The following is a 20,228-nucleotide window of genomic DNA, read 5'->3' as shown; positions in this document are numbered from 1 at the left end:
TTGTTTCTTCTTGGAACATCATTAGAAATATTTACCTCTTGGAATACCTTCCAAAAATTTTCACAAGATTTCTTCCGTATTTGTACACTTTTTTGTATTTTTTTAGTTTCTTCCGGATTCCTACCGGCATTAAACCAAGCTTCAAACAATTCTTTCCGGGATTAAGAATCTTCCAGGATTCTTGAATTCTGATCGAATTTTACGAAAATCCTACAAAACTTCTTTCCTTCCTGCACTTCTTCCATAGGTTTTCTCGGTATTGCTCCAAGAGCACATCGCAAAATTATCCCGGAGTTGCTCCTGCATTTTCCCCAAATAGGCTTTCGTGAAGTTTCTTCCAGGGTTTATCCCGAGATCTCCACAAGAGTTTCTCTCAAAATGTTGTAGCGACATTTCTGCTAGAGTTTCTCTCGGGGTTCCCCTAGAGAAATTTCCGCGATTCCTTTCGGTGTTCCTCTTGAAACTACCCAGGAGATATTTCCCGAAATTTCCTTCAGAGTTTCTACAGGAGTCATTCCTGGGATTTCTGCTAATGCTTCTTGAGGAACTTTCCATGAATTTTCTGCAGAAGTTCGTTACGAGATTTCTTCCGAGGATTCTCAAGTATTTTCTCCAAGGTATTTCCGATATTTCTGTAAGTTTTCTTCTATAATTCTTCCCTGTACTTATGGAGAAATTACTTTTGAAATTTTACCTGAGATTTCTATCTGGAATCTCCCTTTCTTTTTCCGTGTTAAGGCAAAGAAGAAAGTGAATGAGTTTTTAGTGGGTCGATCAGCAGATTTTCTCAATCTGTTGGTGCGAGTTTCCCACGGATCAAAACACCTATTGAAAGCAACGTTTTTACGGTAGCTTCAATGCTATATTGAAATATAATTCGATTTATGACTTTACATTGTTTTTTAACTATACAGTTAGGTTTTTGTTATATATCATGACTTACTGGACATCTCAAAGTTCAATAGACAGCATCAGATCTATTGAGATGTCTAAGGACATTCAAACCATTCTTGAGATTACATCCTAAAGTCTACGGGTGAACCGGTAACTTTTTTCATTGTACATTATGACGTCATCAATGTACGGATTGACGTCATCAATGATGGTAAAAGCTTTAAACCTACAACACCACACATTTTGCTTCCTAGCTGAAGCTCAATTGAATGATATGTGACTTGACTGATACTGGAGCTGATGTCAATTGAATGATCAGAAGCTATTCTGGACAAAATCTTAAAATGTTGTCTTAAAATAATTCGTTCAGTTCATTTTTTAATGTAAAATCAATAAGGAAATTATTGTGTTAAAAGTTATAAATCATGGTTTTCATTTACGCGGATTTTCGAATTGCCGCGGTTTTCATTTACGCGAATTTTTCAATTACGGCGGTATATTTCTACGCGGATTTTTGAATTAACTTGGGTTTTTTACGCGGTGTGTATCCCCCGCGTAAAAAAACCTGACTGTAAGTTTCTTACATGATAGTTTCCTAATCTACACCGACAGAGGAACGAACTCTCCAACTCGACGTGTATCTTATCACAAAATTTTCTAACGATCCCAGCACATAGCGTTGCCAGCTTCACCAAACAAAAAAAATTGCCCTCGCAACACATTCTAGAAATATAAAGATGTTTTGTCAAATTGCTACAGCAATTATTACCCCAATTCTTACTTGCGAACCGTGCAGGTTTCCTGAATGCCGACTGATTTGGCCTGGAGTTCTTCGCAAAGATCTTGCACTACTTCTTTCTTCCATAGGCGTAGTCCCTCTTGAGATTTCCCCCAGAGTTCTTCCAGCAATATTTCCAGAAAATTTTCATGAGATTTTCCCCCCGGATTTCTACAGGAGTTTATCCTAAGATATTTCCTAGGTGTTGTCGCGGGGTTGCTCTTAGAGTTTTTCATGCGTTTTCTGCAGAAGCTTATTTCGGAATTTCTCCCAGAGGTTTTTTTAGCAGAATCGTTCCTATGATCCCTCACGGAATGACTCCCGAAATTTTTCCTGCAATTTCTGCAAAAAAATATCGTGAGCTTTGTCTAGAGTTTTTTTTTGGGATATTTCTCAAAGGTTCTCACCTTGAGATTTCATTCGATGTTCTCCTCTCCCGGAGTTTGTCTTAGAAGAGTTCTTTCAGTATTGCTCCCGGAATGTCTCTCAGAATTCTTCAGAGCTTAATCTACACTTTCTCTAAAGGTTTCTCCGGGGTTTATTCAGATTTCTACACGTGTTTCTTGTTAGAAGTTGTTTCCAAGACTTCTGATCTCGCTCTATGTATATTTGTCCCATGTTATATGGGATTCCCATTTTACATGGAAAATAGGGCGTAGAACGGCAGTCTATCTGTGATCTTCCTGAGATTTCTCTCAAATTTTGTTCCAAGATCTCTCCCAGTGTTCCCTCAAACAATCCCTACCGAAATTTGTCCCTGAATTATTTTTGGGGTCCTTATTGGGATATTTCTAATAAATACTCCAGGAGTTCTTGTTCGGATTCTCCGCCAGTTTTTCTTGGTACTCACTGGAACCTTTTTGGACCTCACGGACTGGGGTGCATACATGAGTGCATAAATTAAAAATGTGCATAACTAAATCATAAAAGGCATAAAAGAGGGAATTTGGTAAAAAAAAATGAAGTAGGGTCTGGGACCATTTGGGCAGGAGCACATATTTTGGGCACTTGCTGCTATAACTCAGTCAATTTCAAATCGATTGACTTGAATTTTTGCACATGACCAGATACTGTGCGTATCTGATCGTGTCTCAAAAATCAAGTCAATCGATTCAAAATTGACTGAGTTATAGCAGCAAGTGCCCAAAATAGGTGCCCCTGCCCAAATGGTCCCAGACCCTAAGTACTTCCCATCCAATCGAAAGCTTCATGGAAACCCTTTTTAAACCCTCTGAAACCCCTTTGAATACCCCCGAAACACATGAAAAAGCCTCGGTGCAACCTAACCTATTGCTCTTTCTTAAGACCCCTAGAAGCCTGCAAACTTTTGAAAGGAATTTCCAGAGGAACTACTGGTGAATGGGGCACGTTCGGTGTAGTACTAGATTTGTAGTAATGAGCTGAATTTTAGTATGGTGAGAAGCTCAATTCTCCGTTTCTACAATGAAATGGTGCAAAAAGCGTGGGTATTATGATTCCTTACCTAATTTGATGCTGTTTGAGCAAAACTTTGGATAACTATGTTGTTTATGTTGCAAGAAATGGAGAAAATAACAACACTGTTGCCCAAAGTTTTGCTCAAACAGCATTAAATTAGACAAGGAATCATAATACCCACGCTTTTTGCACCATTTCATTGCAGAAACGGAGAATTCACCTTCTCGCCATACTAAAATTCAGCTCATTACTACAAATCTAGTACTTCACCGATCTGTCCTATTCTGGCGAAAAACTCTAAAGTAAACTAGGACAAGAGGTGATGCAGAAGTATTTCAAACTTCCTTGGAGAAACTGTTGGAAAGTTTTCCGGGAATTTGTTGATATTCCATAGTAATTCACAAATTTCCTTATTATTTTTATCGGAATCTTTACTACACCATCAGAGCAACATCTAAGGCTTGCTACTCAAAACTTGTAGTAAACACTTCTTTTATTGATAGTGAACGCTTTGTTTAAAATATGTTCAGAAGCTGTAGTGCAGTAAGCTCGTTTTTTATTCACAGGAACAGCCTCCCGAGTGTACTACGATGCCAGTATCACCTGCATGCCGATGATCTACAGGTCTATGTTTCTGGACCAAAAAATGACCTCGATAGACTCATCACAGCACTGAACGATGATCTTCATGCGATAGAGTGCTGGGCCATAACCAACAAACTTTTTCCAAATCCTGCCAAAACAAAGGCAATTATTTTTTGCAAAGACGGCGTTGTGAACCCTCAGATTGATGTTCGTTTCTGCGGTGAAACTATTGATCTATCGGACGAAGTAACGAACCTTGGACTCATCATGGACTCTCGCTTGAAATGGTCCGGCCAAGTCAACAGTGTCACCATGAAAGTATACAACACCCTTCGCACGTTCCGCCGGTTCCAGAAGGTGCTATCTATGCAGACCAGACATAAATTGGCTCAAGCTGTGCTGATTCCGTTTTTCCTGTATTGCGACGCTGTGTATTACCCGGGATTGTCTGCTGCTCAAAAGGAACAGCTTCATCGCTGCTTCAAGTCGGTGATAAGATTCGTTTATGGTCTCCGACGGTTTGATTCTACCAGAGCGGTCCGACACACCTTAATGGGATGTGACCTGACCGAGAACTATCTATGACGAGTTTGCTGCTTCATGCACACTGTGTACAACGGAAAGGCTCCTGAGTACATAGCACAACATGTACGGAGGGGAAACAATCAGCGTGCGAGGTCGTTCATCATACCACGCCACACAACGAGTACTCGCAGAAGTCTCCTAATCTACGGGGCATCTACCTGGAACTCACAACCACTGACCATAAGGAACCAAACAACGATGTCAACCTTCAAAGCTGCGCTTAATAGAGCATGAAGATGTATAATTAACACCTGAGACACTAACACCTATCCAAACCCCTAACACTAAAATATGTCATTTTGTAAATTTCAAATATTTGTAAGTGTCCTTGACCTGATGTATGGCTTAAGCTGGCAGGTTGCCGTATTATTTGAACAATAAATGTAAATGTAAATGTAAATGTTCCACAAGCAGTATTTATTTCATTTATTTATTTCCCAATAAACTTAAGACAAAAGTCTTTTGTGTTTTAGATTTTTTATGATACATGAAGTGCGTCGAATGCATGAAGTTGACAATTTCTGTAACTGACTAATTATTTATCTAAGTTGCTCTAGAAATGCCCTCTTGAATTGTACAAACGAAGTCATGAATTGTAGATCAGTTGGCAAAGAGTTCCAATTGTAAATGCTTCTAACTAGAAAAGAGTTAGAATGGTGTGAAGTACGGCAAAGAGGCATTGTAAATTTAACCCCCCTTTGACTTCTCAAGCGAATGAGTTTGCTAAATAGATAGTTCGGACTATTTTTGTTTATTATTGGATGTAATAAGAGTATGGATCTTGCTTCTGGAAAATTATTGAATGAACAACCAATCAATGATCTGTGCAGGTGAGAAACTCTAGCATATCGATTCAAGTTATATACATATCTTACACAACAGTTGAGAGCTTTTTTCAGTTTGTTCAGAGCAATTGTGGATGCCTGGGTGGTAACAAAATCACAAAATAGAAAATGAGGATATATTAAACTTTTAAACAAATTCAACTTAGTGTCTTGTCGTAAGAAATCAGCATTATAACGCAGAGTACGCAGAACTGAATATATTTTTCCACATTGTTTTGAAATAAAACTATCCCATGATAGATTGCTTTCTAGGGTTACTCCTAAACTTACTACAGTATTTGAATACATAATCAGAACGTTATTCAAAACTATCTCGGGTCTGTCTTGATTTTGATTCTGGCGAGTAATATAACACGCTTGGGTTTTACGTGCATTGAGCATCAACGAGTTTTCGGTGGCCCATGAAGAAATCAAAGATAAACAATCATTTATTAAAGTTGCAGCATTCTCATTAGACAAATTATTTACTACCAAAAATGTAGTAAACTAGTGGAATTTTCAGTGGTACAAAACATCCCTAGTATTCCACGTTGTTTCCTGTTAAATAAAACTCCCTGAGGTCCCGGTTATAAGTTTTTTTTCAGGTAGGTCAGGGAGTAACTACTCTAATGCCTTCAATATACTTAATGGGATTGTTGAAGAATGATTCAAAGAAGTTTCTAAGTACATACCTCTTTTAGAAATTACTAAATGCTTAAATGTTTCGAAATCCTGCAATCGCGACTGGAGGTACTACACATGTCGGATACATATCTGCAGCAGGCGCCTCGAAAGAAATAGGCAAATCTGCCTGAATCAAGTGAAAATCAGTGCAAAAAAAAAACATTAATTTAACAACCCTTGAAAAAACATACAGGTAAAACATTGTCGGCGCTAGGTAAATGAATATTTTTGTATGATCCTATTCAGATAAAAAGTGTTAGAGGAAAAAAATCGAAAGAGACGGGGTTACAGCAGAGAAATAAAATATGTACCCACAAGTTCACCTGTCCTCTGTCTGTCACTTATTTGGACGAGCAAAACAATGCTGTTAAAAACGCACGAAGTGCCACAAAACAGACAATGACGACGACGAAGACCGTGTAAAGTTCGTACATGCTTACGTTGTTGAAGTGTGAGGGAAAAATTTCTCACGACATCGCGAATTTAGAAGTAGTCAAAACGAGCGAACAAGGGGGAAATCAACGCCATTGGCTGAACAATAACAATATATCCCACGAAATCGCGCAAAGGTGGAAGGGGGTTGTGGTGAATGAGCTGAGCAGAGTAGAGCACACCCCAAGGTTAGGGTCGTTCAGTGTCGCACAGCTGTGGCGCTTCTCGTGCTGATAACGGGCCATCTAATCCTAATTTGCTTCTCAACATCGGAATCCTGTCAAAGCAGGCGATCCGAGCAGTCCGCGCTGAATTAAAAATAACGATGATCGCAGCAAGGCGAGCTTAGAGGGGGCCTGCTTTGACAGCTGACGACTGAGTCATATCGGTTTGCTTCGATCGGTTCCGATCGGATCGTTCTCAGCTTGCTTCGTCGCTAATGACCTTACACACCGCGGCACTCGAGCTCTCAACGGGCGCATTGATTGAACGGTGAAATTTTTCTCGATGACATAAAACGGGTCAATAGCGATTTTCTTCAAATTCGCACCCGATGACATAATAGAGAGCAATTGCAGGCGCAGGCGAATGCAATCGCTTCTTGGGTTTTCCTTACCTTCGGATTGTACGACGATGGGATTTCAGCAGGAAACAACAAAAACAGAACGAACAATCCCCTCTTGGAAATCGATTCACTTCGTTGGGGGGGCTCACTTGTGGGGCCAAAACAATACTTCCTCAGTTGCCTTATCTCTTCTTCCCGTTACATCCTGTGGTCAGTAAGAAACTCGTACTCACACTGACAATCGGAACTTTTGCACTCACTGGCACTTCCAAGGGGTCGCGCTCTAAGAATTCTTCTATTCCTCCGCCAGGATTCCCGATTGTAACTCTTCCACCGAAAAGGGGATTCACTTCGCTTTGTACACACTATATTTTCACACTTGGTCGATTGGTTGTGAATGAAAATTTTTCGACACACGCAACGCTCTCCCCCGCTTTGGCCTCCTCGGCACAGCCAGAGCCAGCAGCAGCTTCACCACCAGAGCTCTTTCGAATCCGCGATTCGAGGAAAAAAGAAAACACAGCACCACCGTTTTGTCTCGCCCCAAACAAGAGCACAAAATTTTCCTAAAGAAACTTAACAACCAGTAACAGCAAACATCAACACTCCACGGTAATACATTCGATATTTCCCCGGAATAAAGAACACAAAGATTTAACACTTTTTATCATCGGAAACCATCCGAGGTAAAACGACGAACGAGAGGAGCACCAATTTTACAACACGCGAAACGCGACGATTCGATTGTGAAGTTTTATTTTTGCAGAGCACCACACACCAAAAATACCAACACACTCACTATGTACTCACTCATGCTCATCAGCGCGATGCGTGCGTGCGAGCAGAGCAGCTGTCGTTTCTGCTTTTTTTGTTTTGGAACAAAAATCAACCGTGAAAACGGTGACAGCAGCTGTCATTCGGATGACAGCTGGAAAGGAGTGAGTTCTAGTATGTCGTTTGAAAATGGTTCAGGGTGAAATGTTCTAGGTATTTAGTGATATTTTTGGGCTAGAAATATGAGGGGACGTGATGCCTTATGATGATCTGATTTTCTTTAAAATTCTCAGGGTTTTGAAAAGTTTTAATTTTATGAAATTTTTTTATTTTATGGAAGTGTTAATATTATTTGTCATGCTTTGAAATTAGTCACTTTTAGAATGATACGCGTGCGACCATCAGTGACAGCTTGCAGGGGTGGAACTTGTGGAAAAGTGAGTTACCGACGAGGGGCCTCATCGCCCGCTGAGTAACAGATCATCGATTTTTTTTTTTTCAAATTAACCGTTGCGATTGCCGGGTGTTTATGAGTATCCTGATTGGGGTCTCCAGTTAGACTAGTTAGTAGTTAGACTAAAGCCTGGGACACACTGGTGGTGTTCGTACCATGGTACAAGTTGTCAAGAAAATTATTCCTAGGCTATCTTGAATGAAGACAATTATCAGCATGACACTCATTTCAAGATAATTGTACCATGGTACGAATACCACCAGTCTGTCCAAGGTTTAAGGATCGCCAATCCGGAGACGGCGGGTTCGATTCCCGTTCTGGTCGGGAAAATTTTCTCGACTCCCTGGGCATAGCGTACACAGAAAAAACTGTTGTGTAATATTACATCTGAACTGATGCAACCCGATCAATCCGTCGGTTGCATGAATATTACATCGGACGATGTACACACAAGAACAAAAGATTTTAAATCAAAATGATGTAATCGTACATAGGAATTGTGATTACATTGATTATTTAGTACATCGGAATCACCAGGGTGCGAGGCAGCCATTTTTAAGAATCCAACATCTTGTATGTCTAGATTGAGTACAGTAGACGTTCGATAACTGCAACATGTTTACGTTTCACTTAGCGAATGAAATTCGATAACAGCAACAACTGACAGACGTCAAAGAACTGTCAGTTGCTGCAGAATGCAGCCAATTTGCATACGGAAAACATCGCACTGCAACAAAAGTGCATGCGAAAAACATCGCATCGCTATTGACATTTCGTTTTGACGGATAGCGGTGCGATAACTGCAAAATTGTTGCACTTAGCGGACTTGCAGTTAAAAAGAATTGCAGTTAAAGCGTTTGCACCGAGCGAACGTCTACTGTACATTGTAAACATTTGTGTATCCACAAAGGAATCCATTGTGGATACACGATAGATGTTGGCTCTTGCCAGATGCATTAGGTGGGATTAGGGCTGACACATACTGTAGTGAGCACAGATTTTATGTTAAAAAGATTTATAATAACCAAATTTTAGGACCAGTAATGCAGTTAAATCAATGATAGGAAGAAGGAATCTAAAATTTCTATTTAATTTGACTAAATTGGATTTGTGGTTGAAAAAAAAAATTATAATTTAAAATTATCTTTCAATGATAAGTTTTGTGCGCGTTTTGTTCAGTGTAATGCTTGCGAAATAAACATCGCATAGCCGGTGGGAAAGCTTTGTGTTGTGCTTTCGAAACGAAAGCTTGTTCGAGTCTGCCTTCGGTTCGGGTGCGTTCGCTTGAGTCAGAAAGCAGAAACCGTTAATGGTATGACCAATGCATGAATGGAATGGATGCGAATGAGGGATGTGATAGAGTGAGACAGGTACATGGTGGTGCTGAACATGGGTTCGAGACTCGGGTCGGTCGACCGGAATTCTGATTGCCATGAACAGTTGGGGAGTCAGTTTGTTAACGATTTTTGCGTCGGACGGATGTTCGTTTATATGAAGTGAATGAACGGGTTTTTCGGTCGGTCAGGTTACGATTGAACCGTCGGTCACTGTGGATTGTGCGGATAATGCTGCGGATACTACACATACGTGATCGGAATGAGTTACATCTGGCGGGTTGCATTTATTTTTTGCTGTGTATCATTGTACTTGCCTCACAATATACAAATTGTTCGGCAATGAACACAAGTAATTTTAGGCGAAAGCACTGGACTGTATGGCACAGGGTATAGTAGAGAACGGGGGATTTCGGACCGCGAGGAAAAATCCACTTGAGCACTTTCACTTTCACTATTTTATTCTCTACTGCTAACTACTATTTACACTTCGCGTTGTTTGAGCCACGCGAACGCTCTTCGATATCACTTTCAAATAATTCGAATTGCAACTGACCCGCTACTGCGAACGGGTCGCATATTTATATCAAAAAATCAATGTTCCAGAATCACGTGGAAGGCTCCACGCGTGCCTAGAACCCACGCGACGTTTCGGGATCCACCATCACCACGCTAGCTGCAGAGCGACGAGCATCGATGATGATGATGATGGCTACGGCGGCGGCATTCGCTGCTGCTCTCACGATTGGATCTCACGGCACTCACTCTCTCGCTGCTGGTCGCTGCTGTCCCGTCGGCTCGGGTGAGTGCGCGTGCTTCGTGACGGTCATCGATGACGGTTCCGATGCGATGGTTGGTGTTGGTTGCGCATCTCAGCATGCTGCTGCCCACGTTGGAAGCGCATCTTCGCGAACATACTCCCGCCCGTTGGAATGCAGTTCCAACTCTAATGGTCGTTTGTTGTTCATGTCCTTTAGGCAATGTCCTTACTAACTGCTGGAAAGTATGCTCCGGAACCTGGACGGTGCTGGCTATCCGTTTATCCCTTCGTGGACAATCGGCGGTGTTCTTCGTCAACTTCCTTACTGGCACTGGTTGGGTACCCTTGCCTGGTAAACTGCCTATTAGGGTGGTACATACTGGGATGGCTTCAGGAGGCTTCTGTTTATCAACGCGCTTCACAAGAGTCCTCTTGCGTTCGAAATGTAGCAACGTGTGATGCCTTTTCGAACACTTCACGCATGACTTGCTGTTGGGACATCCTAAGTAGCGATGGCCGTTTCTCAAGCAATTAAAACATAGGCTTAGCTGCTTCACTTTTTCATGGCGCTGATCACCGGATAGCTTTTGGAACAAAGAACACTTGAAGTTTTGATGCTGTCCGGCACAGAAGTCGCACACATACATCGACGACACTAACGCTGTATTTGATGTCATGGAAGGCACGAACTTAGACGCAGGCGGCTTCTGGTTGGAGACATTGGTGCTAGTGGATACGGTGGTTGCACTCTCCTCGCATCTCTCTAGGATGACACAGCGTTGCTTCAGGAATTTGATCGTCTGCTCGTACTCTGGAAGCTCCGTCTGGTCAATTGAAGCTTCCCACAACTCACGGGTCTGGTCATCCAATGCGTGAGTGAGTACGGTCACCACGAGCAGTTCCGACATTCCGGAAAGCGGTTGATCAAGCTTGATGAGGTTCTCCACGTGGCGGGTGCATTCATCAATGAGCCTCCGGAGTTCCTTCGACGATTTCTTAGTCATCTTCTTCATGTTTAGTAGGCCCAGAATGTGAGATTCCAGAATTAACCGCTTATTGCCAAACCTCTGCTCCAGGACGTCCCATGCGCGCTGATAGTCGTTATCCTGCAACGTTTCCAGGTCGATCACACCAGCGGCATCTCCCTTCAAGGAATTCTCGAGATGGAATAATTTCACAGCGTCAGAATCTGATGAACGCTGCATCAGATCCTGAAACATGGCCTTGAAGCGTGGCCATGCTTCATAACGGCCATCGAAGGTAGGCAATGGAGCACCAAAGGATTGCGATTGCACGATGATCGGTTGCTGGTTAGTGACACAAGGTGGCTGCTGAGTTGGCGGCGCAGTCAACTTCTCGGTACAACTCTCGAGCAGCACGGATACCTCCTCGTACAGGTACATGAACCGCAGGTAGTGCTCATCTTGCTCATCGCGCTTGTCGGCTGAGGACTGGGCAACAATCTCCTGGTGCAACCTGACATACTCGGCCTTCTCATTTTCAATACTTCGTTGGTACACCTTGACTTGGGCTGGGCTGAGTTCACTCCTGTCCTCTTCGGCCTGCTTGAGGATAGTTAGGATTCTGGTCACATTTCGTTGTGCTAATCCACGGTTGTGGACTAGCGCCCCAAGCTGGGCTTCACACTCGGCAGAATCCGGCACCTTCTTCACCGGTGTCCGTTTGGGTGGCATCCTGATGTAATCTTCACGGGTCAGTAACACGGGGATGTGGACAGGAATTTCGTCGCTTTTGTTGCAATGGATGGGAGGTAGCACACGGAATCCGAAGCGGTGGCAGCAACACTCAACACTACGGTGACAAACGGGAAACTTCGCTTCACCGGATACGATCGTCAAAATCGATGCGTGTGTCGCCACGGAGGGAAAAACACACTTGACGATTCCGAAACGACGGACACAAAACACTACGCGACGTTTAAATCAATCACTTATGGGCTGGGAACCGACGCGCTTGTCACAACGGGTGGAGCACTTCACACAATGCCCGGAGCGACGGGAAGGTAGCACTACGCGACGGCGGATTCACTGTGGTACTACGAAAATCGACGCGCTTGTCGGACCGGATGGAATTAGGAACACGCGAATTCCGGAACGACGGATAAATTCACTACGCGACGACGGTTTACACTCGCGGACCGACACGGATACGGACGTTGTCGAAGCCACGTCCACGCTCTTCACTGCACAGCACGCTGTTGAAGCCACGTGCACGCTTCTAAACTACGCACTGCCACGCTGTCGAAGCCGCGCGGAACGCTTCTTAGATGACACACTACCGCGTTGTTAAAGCCACGCGGAACGCTTTTACACACTACCGGATCCTTATCCGGTTCGAAGGACCAAATTGTGTTCGGCAATGAACACAAGTAATTTTAGGCGAAAGCACTGGACTGTATGGCACAGGGTATAGTAGAGAACGGGGGATTTCGGACCGCGAGGAAAAATCCACTTGAGCACTTTCACTTTCACTATTTTATTCTCTACTGCTAACTACTATTTACACTTCGCGTTGTTTGAGCCACGCGAACGCTCTTCGATATCACTTTCAAATAATTCGAATTGCAACTGACCCGCTACTGCGAACGGGTCGCATATTTATATCAAAAAATCAATGTTCCAGAATCACGTGGAAGGCTCCACGCGTGCCTAGAACCCACGCGACGTTTCGGGATCCACCATCACCACGCTAGCTGCAGAGCGACGAGCATCGATGATGATGATGATGGCTACGGCGGCGGCATTCGCTGCTGCTCTCACGATTGGATCTCACGGCACTCACTCTCTCGCTGCTGGTCGCTGCTGTCCCGTCGGCTCGGGTGAGTGCGCGTGCTTCGTGACGGTCATCGATGACGGTTCCGATGCGATGGTTGGTGTTGGTTGCGCATCTCAGCATGCTGCTGCCCACGTTGGAAGCGCATCTTCGCGAACACAAATTCATGCAATGGCAGGCAAAGAAAGCCCTTGAATTAACAACTGTGGAAGTGCTCCCTTATACCCCGGACAGACATGTGATATGAGTGTGATTCCTGTACAACGGTACGCAGTGTCAAGAAAATTCTGACAAGACTGACTTGAACTGAGAGAATTTTCAGTATGGCACTCATTTCAAGCGCAATTGTACAGTGATTCTTGTATCACATGTGTGTCATAAGTATTAGGTAAGCGTCGATTTTCTTACGTAAATGTATTAGTGCAATACTGTGTAAAGTTGAATTTGGATGATGATTCTGAAGAAGCCATTTTTTGATGACACAAGAAAAGGCTTTCAGAATCATCATCCAAATTCAACTTTACACAGTATTGCACTAATACATTTACGTAAGAAAATCAACGCTTACCTTTTTCTGAAATTCTCCACTTCACGCAATCTATTTTGAAAAGAAATATAGAACACACTATTCCAAATAAAATTCTCTTTCGAACTATCTATGCCACAAAGAAATATTTTCACTCAAACTTGAAAATTATTCAAATTTATCTCAGGCGCACCAAGAGTTCGATGGCTCGATTGAACATATGTAAAAAGACAACACCACTACTGTTGCGTTCGAGATGCAGACGACAGTGAAGCAGTAGGTCCCGAGTTCGAGTCTTGTCATTGTTGAAAGTTTTCCATAAAAATGTAATTTAAATGCATAGCTGTAAGTAATTTCAAGTTATTTCAAGTTAAACATATGTGAAAAAACGTAAAATGGCAATTTATTGATATTTTTGCCAATTAATTGGTACAGTAATATTGAAGAAACGTTTAAGATACACGTTTTGCAGCATTTATTCTATCAAATCTATAAATAGACATGATATCCATGTTTTTATTGTATTGTGATGGAATAATTGTTGTAGAAAGCTTGTTATTATGAACCTAACAGCTAATTCGCAACAATGGTTTCTATGATCTTTATTAGATGATTATACAAAAAAGCTTCATACAACTTGGTTTAATCAACGTTGAAGAAAAGCATCTCATATATGTGTAAACAGCTGATGGTTTGAACGTTGAACAACAGTTGCATAACTAAGGAACATTCATTGAATAAACAGATTTTTCTTGATGCTTATATAACGGTCGTTGTTGAACAGATTCTCCATTTCTGGGCTAACAAGAGTTGAACAACAGTTTCATTTCCACTAAACCAAATATTATTCGACATATGGTTTAATAACAATGCTTTGAGAAACCTTTCTTAAATTAATAATTGTTTCTTGGGATAAGGCTATCTGACGTTTAATCACCCTTCTCTTTTTGGCTCCCGAGGAGCATTGGTTTGTTTTCATACGGAAACGTTTCCGTATGAAAATATTAAACAAAAAATTGCTATTTTCTGCTGATGCTTGAGAGAGAAGGGTGATAATCGTTAGATTGCTGTTTCTAAGGTCTTCGACGTTTCATGGCCTTGTTGTTTATGATTCGGACTTTATCGGGGTTTTCCAGCTTTTCTTACTTCTTTTTGGGATATTTTGGCTTCGCAATTGGGTTCTTTAGGGGTATCCCGATTATTTCATAATCTGATTCTCCGCCCAAAAATTTGCCGAGATCCAAAATTTCATATTTTTTGGAATCCGGGAACTATTTTTAAAATGCATTTAAAGTTTGTATGGAGAAAGTTTTTTATTTGGGTGGAACTGTCACTTTATCGATTGAACTGTCATTCTATCCACGAAAATTAAAACTGTTTTATTAATTTAACCATCAAAACAAAGGTATTGAAATCCAATAAAAATACGTTATACTCAGAAAAATGAGCTCTTTCGATTAGGCTATAGAAAATAGCAATATTTTATTCACTAAACAACCCAATTGCCAAATTTAAACACAGGAGTATCATCCGGGAATACTCAAAGAAATTTTTCGCGGTTTCTTCACCAAAGTTCTTCCAGGACTCCTCTAGGAGTTTTTTTTTCTGGGATTCCCAGGGAGTTGATGATGAAATTCTCGGGGGTTTATTTAGGATTTAGGGGTTTCCTCTGGGGTTCCTCCAAGAGTTTCTTCTGAAATTCTTAAAGAGGTTCCGTCTGGAATTCCTCCTAGAGTTCTGGTCAGGATTCCCCCAGGAAGTACTGCCGGCAAGCCCGTGCAGGATTAAGCCCTCTCCATTACCGACGCTCCATACACTAGGCACCCCTCCACCGTTTGCCAAAATTGGGAAAAACCCCTCCCTTGGCGCCACTTATGTGCACGGGCCTGACTGCCGGGATTCTTTAAGAGATTCTTTCCGGAGTTTCTTAAGAAATAACTTCTGAGATTACTGCAGGAGTTCCTGAATTCCTTCGAAATTTCTCCAGGAGTTAATACCAAGATTCCTTAGGGTATCTTCCTTGGATTATCCCTGAAATTTTTCCTGAGATACCTCCAGGTGTTTCTTCCCTAGTTTCTTCACGATTTTTTTTCCTAGGATTTCCTTCTATGATTCATCAGTTAGCTCCAACTAAAATTCTTTAGAAGTTCCCTCTGGGATGCTTCCAGGAGTTTCTTCTAAGAATCTTAAAAGGTTCCATCTGGAAGTTTCGAAAATCCTCCAGGAATACCATCGAAGATTCTCCTAACAGTTTTTTTTTAATGTCTTCAGAAGTTTTTTTTTTAGAATTCAAGAAGTTATTCCTGAAGGATTGGAATCCCAGATAGAACTGTTGGATGAAAACCAGAAGGAACTGTTTTTTTTTTCGGGTTCCTCGGCGATTTTCTTCAGAGATTACTCCTGAAGTTCCTTCTGGGAATCTTCCAACAAATTCATCCGGGAGTTCTTTTTGTGATTGCTTCAGGAATTCTTTCCGAGATTCCCTCAGGAACTACCTCCAAAATTCCGTCAGAAATTCATTCCAGGAAACACCTTTAAGATTTCACCCGGAGGTCTTCTTGGATTTCTTCAGAAATTCTCTCTGAGAATCTTCCAAACAACCTCCAAGAATTTCCTTCAGTATTCCTGCAAAAGCATCTCCAGGATTCCTGCAAGAATTCCTTCCACGATTCGTAGGGTAATTCCACCGGAAATTGCTTACGGGATCCCTCCAAGAACCTCAGGAATTCCTCCGGAAACTTTTTTTTGGGCTTTTTTTCAGGAAAATCATCTACAGGGGTTACTCAAAATAACTGGGACAGGTAAAATTTTCACTTTTCAAAAATGTTCAACTCGCTGTAACTTTTCTAAAAGTGCATCAAATATTCTCAATTTTTTACTGTAAGTTCATCAACTAGTTGTGTATCAGTAGTCCAATTTTGGAGAAGATCGGACCATTGTCCACGGAGTTATAAAGATTCTAGAAAAGGTAAAATTATCCGATAGTCAACTTTGAGCTGTTATATCTCCGGATTCAATGAACCGAATGCAATGAAATTTTGACCATTCATGACTTGTATAATGAGCTATGAAAAACCTTTGACTTAACTTAGAATTCTTTACACGGAAGAAAATTATAACGATTAGAATATTTTTCTAATAAAACACCAAATTATCCAAAACTTCAACATCGTTTCAAAATTCAAAATGCAAATTATAGTTCAATTAATTTTCCTCTAAATGACTTATATATAAATGTGTTTTGAAGGAAAGTTACAACATAGCCGCTAATAAATTGAGAAAGTAATGGGATGCATATTAGAAATTGATTAATTTACTAAAAAATCGTGAAATGAATGAAATCGTTATAAGTTTTTCTCTTGTTGAAAATTTAAAATAAAGTTAAACGTTTTCAAGAGTTCATCATATAAGTCATGAATGGTCAAAATTTCATTGCAATCAGTTCATTGAATCTGGAGATATAAAAGCTCAAAGTTGGCTATCGAATAATTATACCCTTTTCAAGAATCTTTATATCTTCGTGAAGAATAGCCCGATCTTTCCCAAATTTGAACCACTGATACACAACTAGTTTATGAACTTACAGTAAAAATTTGAGAATATTTGATGCCCTTTCAAAAAGTTACAGCGAGTTGAACATTTTTTGAAAAGTGAAAATTTTACCTGTCCCAGTTATTTTGAGTATCCCATGTACGATTTCTTCAGGAACTCTTTCGTGGACTCCTCCGAGAACTGATTCCCGAATTCCTTTGAGAACTTCCTCCATAAACTTGCTCTGGAATTCTTTCAGAAACTGCTTCCGGGATTTCTACAGGAACTCTTTCCAGCATTCATCCATGAGCTTTTTTTCTGGATTCCTACAAGAGCTCCTTCTGGAATTCCTGCAGGTTTTTTTATTTCTTTTTATTTGTAATTTTGTGAAATCCTGCAGATGCTTCTGGAATTCCTCCAAATCTTCATTCTGTAATTCTGTCAGATGTTGCGAATGAAAATGCTCGAGTAGTTTACTAGGTATTCCTTTAGGAGTATTTTAAGAAATTCTCCAGCAGTTTTTGTATATGGAATTCCTCATGAAGTTTCTTTAGAAAATCTTTCAAATAATTTCTTCCAGTTTTCCTGCAACAGTTCCTCCCGGGATTCCATTTCTCCAGGAACGAGTCCAGGAATACCTTCTTAAAGTAATAAAACTTCTGAAGACATCTTAAAATACAATTCATATGAATCCTGGATTAAATTCTTGGAGCACTCCGGGACCTGGAAGAAACCATTTGCAGTCCTTCCTGGAAGGAGTTCTTGGAAAAATCTCAGATGGAACCCGTCAAGAATTTCAGAAGAAACTTTTGAAAGGATCCCAGGAGGAACTTTTGAAGGAAATCCTAGAGGGATCCTAGAATAAATTTGCGGAGAAACCACGAGAGCAATTCCTGGAAGAATCTCAGGAAAAAATGCTGGAGTAAACCTTAAAAGAGTAATTGGAGGAATCTCGGAATTAATTCCTAAAGATATTTCGGAAGGAATTATAAAGGAATCCAGTAACTTCATTAGTAATCTCAGAAGGACCGGAATGAAAAAAAAACGACAATAAATACTGCCTCGTGGAATTCTGGCCAGACCTATTGAAGGAATCCCAGACAGAACCTCTTTAGGAATCTCAGAAGAAACTGCTGGAGGAACTCCAGAGGGAACATCTGAAGAAATCCTAAATAAACCACCGGGAGAATCTCAGAACTCCCAGAGAATCCCAGAAGAAACTCCTGGAGGAGTCCCGGAAGAAATTTGTGGAGAAACCGCGAAGGATTTCTTGGAGGATTCCCGGATGAAACATTAAACAATTGATTTGGAAATTGCCAGATATTTTTCTAGAATTTTTCAAGAGCCTTCCTCAGGAAAGGAACAGATAATTTCCAAATGCATTGCAGAAGGAACTTGTAAAATTCATTTCTAAAAAAAACTACCTGATAAATCCCCAGAGATTGCTAAAGGAATTAAAAATATGCCTGAGAAGTTCCCAGAGGCATTTCCGAAGAAATTCCTATTAGAATCGACTTTGGATGGAGGAGTCGTACCCCGTACCGTATCGACACCCCCTGGATGTCAATCATAAACTGCACTTCCTTCACAAAGCTTCGCTCACTGGAAGTCTTTATGATACTATGTAAAACGATTGAAAAGATGAGAAGGTTTTGTGCCTTCTCATATATGGGAGAAGTGGCTGTACTACCACGGACTTTTCCCATCTCCCGCGGAAAAAAAATAAATAAAAAAAAAGCTGAGCAATGCACCCTCGGCCTTAGTCTGTATAAAAATGGTAAGTAAAGCCCAATTTCGTGTTCAAAAGGAATCGCTTAGGAAATTTCTTGACCGATTGCTGGCAGAAACTTGCTACGATGACTACCATTTAAATTGTCATTTCTTCGCAACTGCGTACCTACTGTGATCGAAGAAAATCGGTTTCTTGACTGATTCAGGCAAGGAATTTCCCGTGCATCAAGGTAGGCTGAGAATTTCCTTCTGAACTGCAAACAGCCCTTAAGCACGGTATAAATATCACAAGGCAGGCTAGTAACCTATGTAAACATCATTTTTGGATGTAAACATGTGACGTCGTTCTTATCGTTTTACGTTGATCAAATTGGTGAGGAGTACTAGATCATTGTGGAAACGCCTATGAACGATTTGACTTATTGCGAATCTTTTCTGAAATCCGCATACTGGCCAACAACTTGTGCGCCGACAGCCCATGCGCCGGGTTGTGCGCCATACAAAATGTAAATAAACAAGTGTCAAAATGGTTCGCGCCAAGAGCTCTATCTCTCTTAGGGTTCGGATCCATTTTTTGTCTAAAACATTGAACTTCCTTATGTCTGAAAATAATGTACAACAAAGATATTATTGACGGTAACAACGCTTTTACTTCATTAAACCACTGATTAATAGTGAATTGGCTGGTGAAAAGCTTGGCGCATAGGCAATCGGCGCGCAAATTGTGCACTGGTGTGTGGATTTGAGTTAATCGTCGCAAAGTGCCCAACACACATTATACCCTGGCGCGTAACCTAGAGGTCGAAGAGAAACTTGTAGAAATGCTAAAAATTCTCGAGAAGCTCAATACGTCATCAAAAAACTGTCAGATTTCCGGAAGGTATCACCTTCTAAATATTGTACACCGTGCCCTTAACCCTCTAATACCCAATCCCGCCTTAAGACGGGGTATAGTTTGAGCATTTTTGTAATTTTTGTTTGGTGGCAAATCAAATTTTTTATATTTTTGACTGATATTTAGGACTGTTCTGTACATCCCAAAATGGGGTTTAGTGTATTTAAAAACGAATTTACATTTTTTTTAAATCATTGAAAAATTGATGTTTTAGTCGCCTTTTAAAAGTCATTGTTTATTTTGTATTGAATCGCTACAATTAACATATTTAATTTTTTTCCCAAATCATTCTATCCTTGTTTAACTGTTTAAGGGAATCGAATACACTCTAAAATTATTTTCCTTAAAATTACACGGAAAATAAAATTATCTGTGAAAAAAAATTAAAATAATTATATTTCAACAATAATCATAAAATCTCAAAATGTTTTCATCTCAAAAAATCCGTTCCCCAAATTGGCTTCCAAGAAAAATATAAAAGTTTGGGGATGTTCAGAAATTAAAATTAGGAAAATCAAAAACTGAAATTCAAGAAATCGAGAATTAAAAAGAATCATCTTCCAAAACATGTTTAAATCGATTTTAGATGACGAAAAATGATATTTAGATCAAAATCAAAAATTTGGGTATTAGAGGGTTAAGGATG

The sequence above is a fragment of the Aedes albopictus genome, chromosome 2 (genome assembly GCF_035046485.1).
Source record: "Aedes albopictus strain Foshan chromosome 2, AalbF5, whole genome shotgun sequence".
Taxonomy (NCBI): Eukaryota; Metazoa; Arthropoda; class Insecta; order Diptera; family Culicidae; genus Aedes; species Aedes albopictus.
This window is presented reverse-complemented; position numbering follows the sequence as displayed.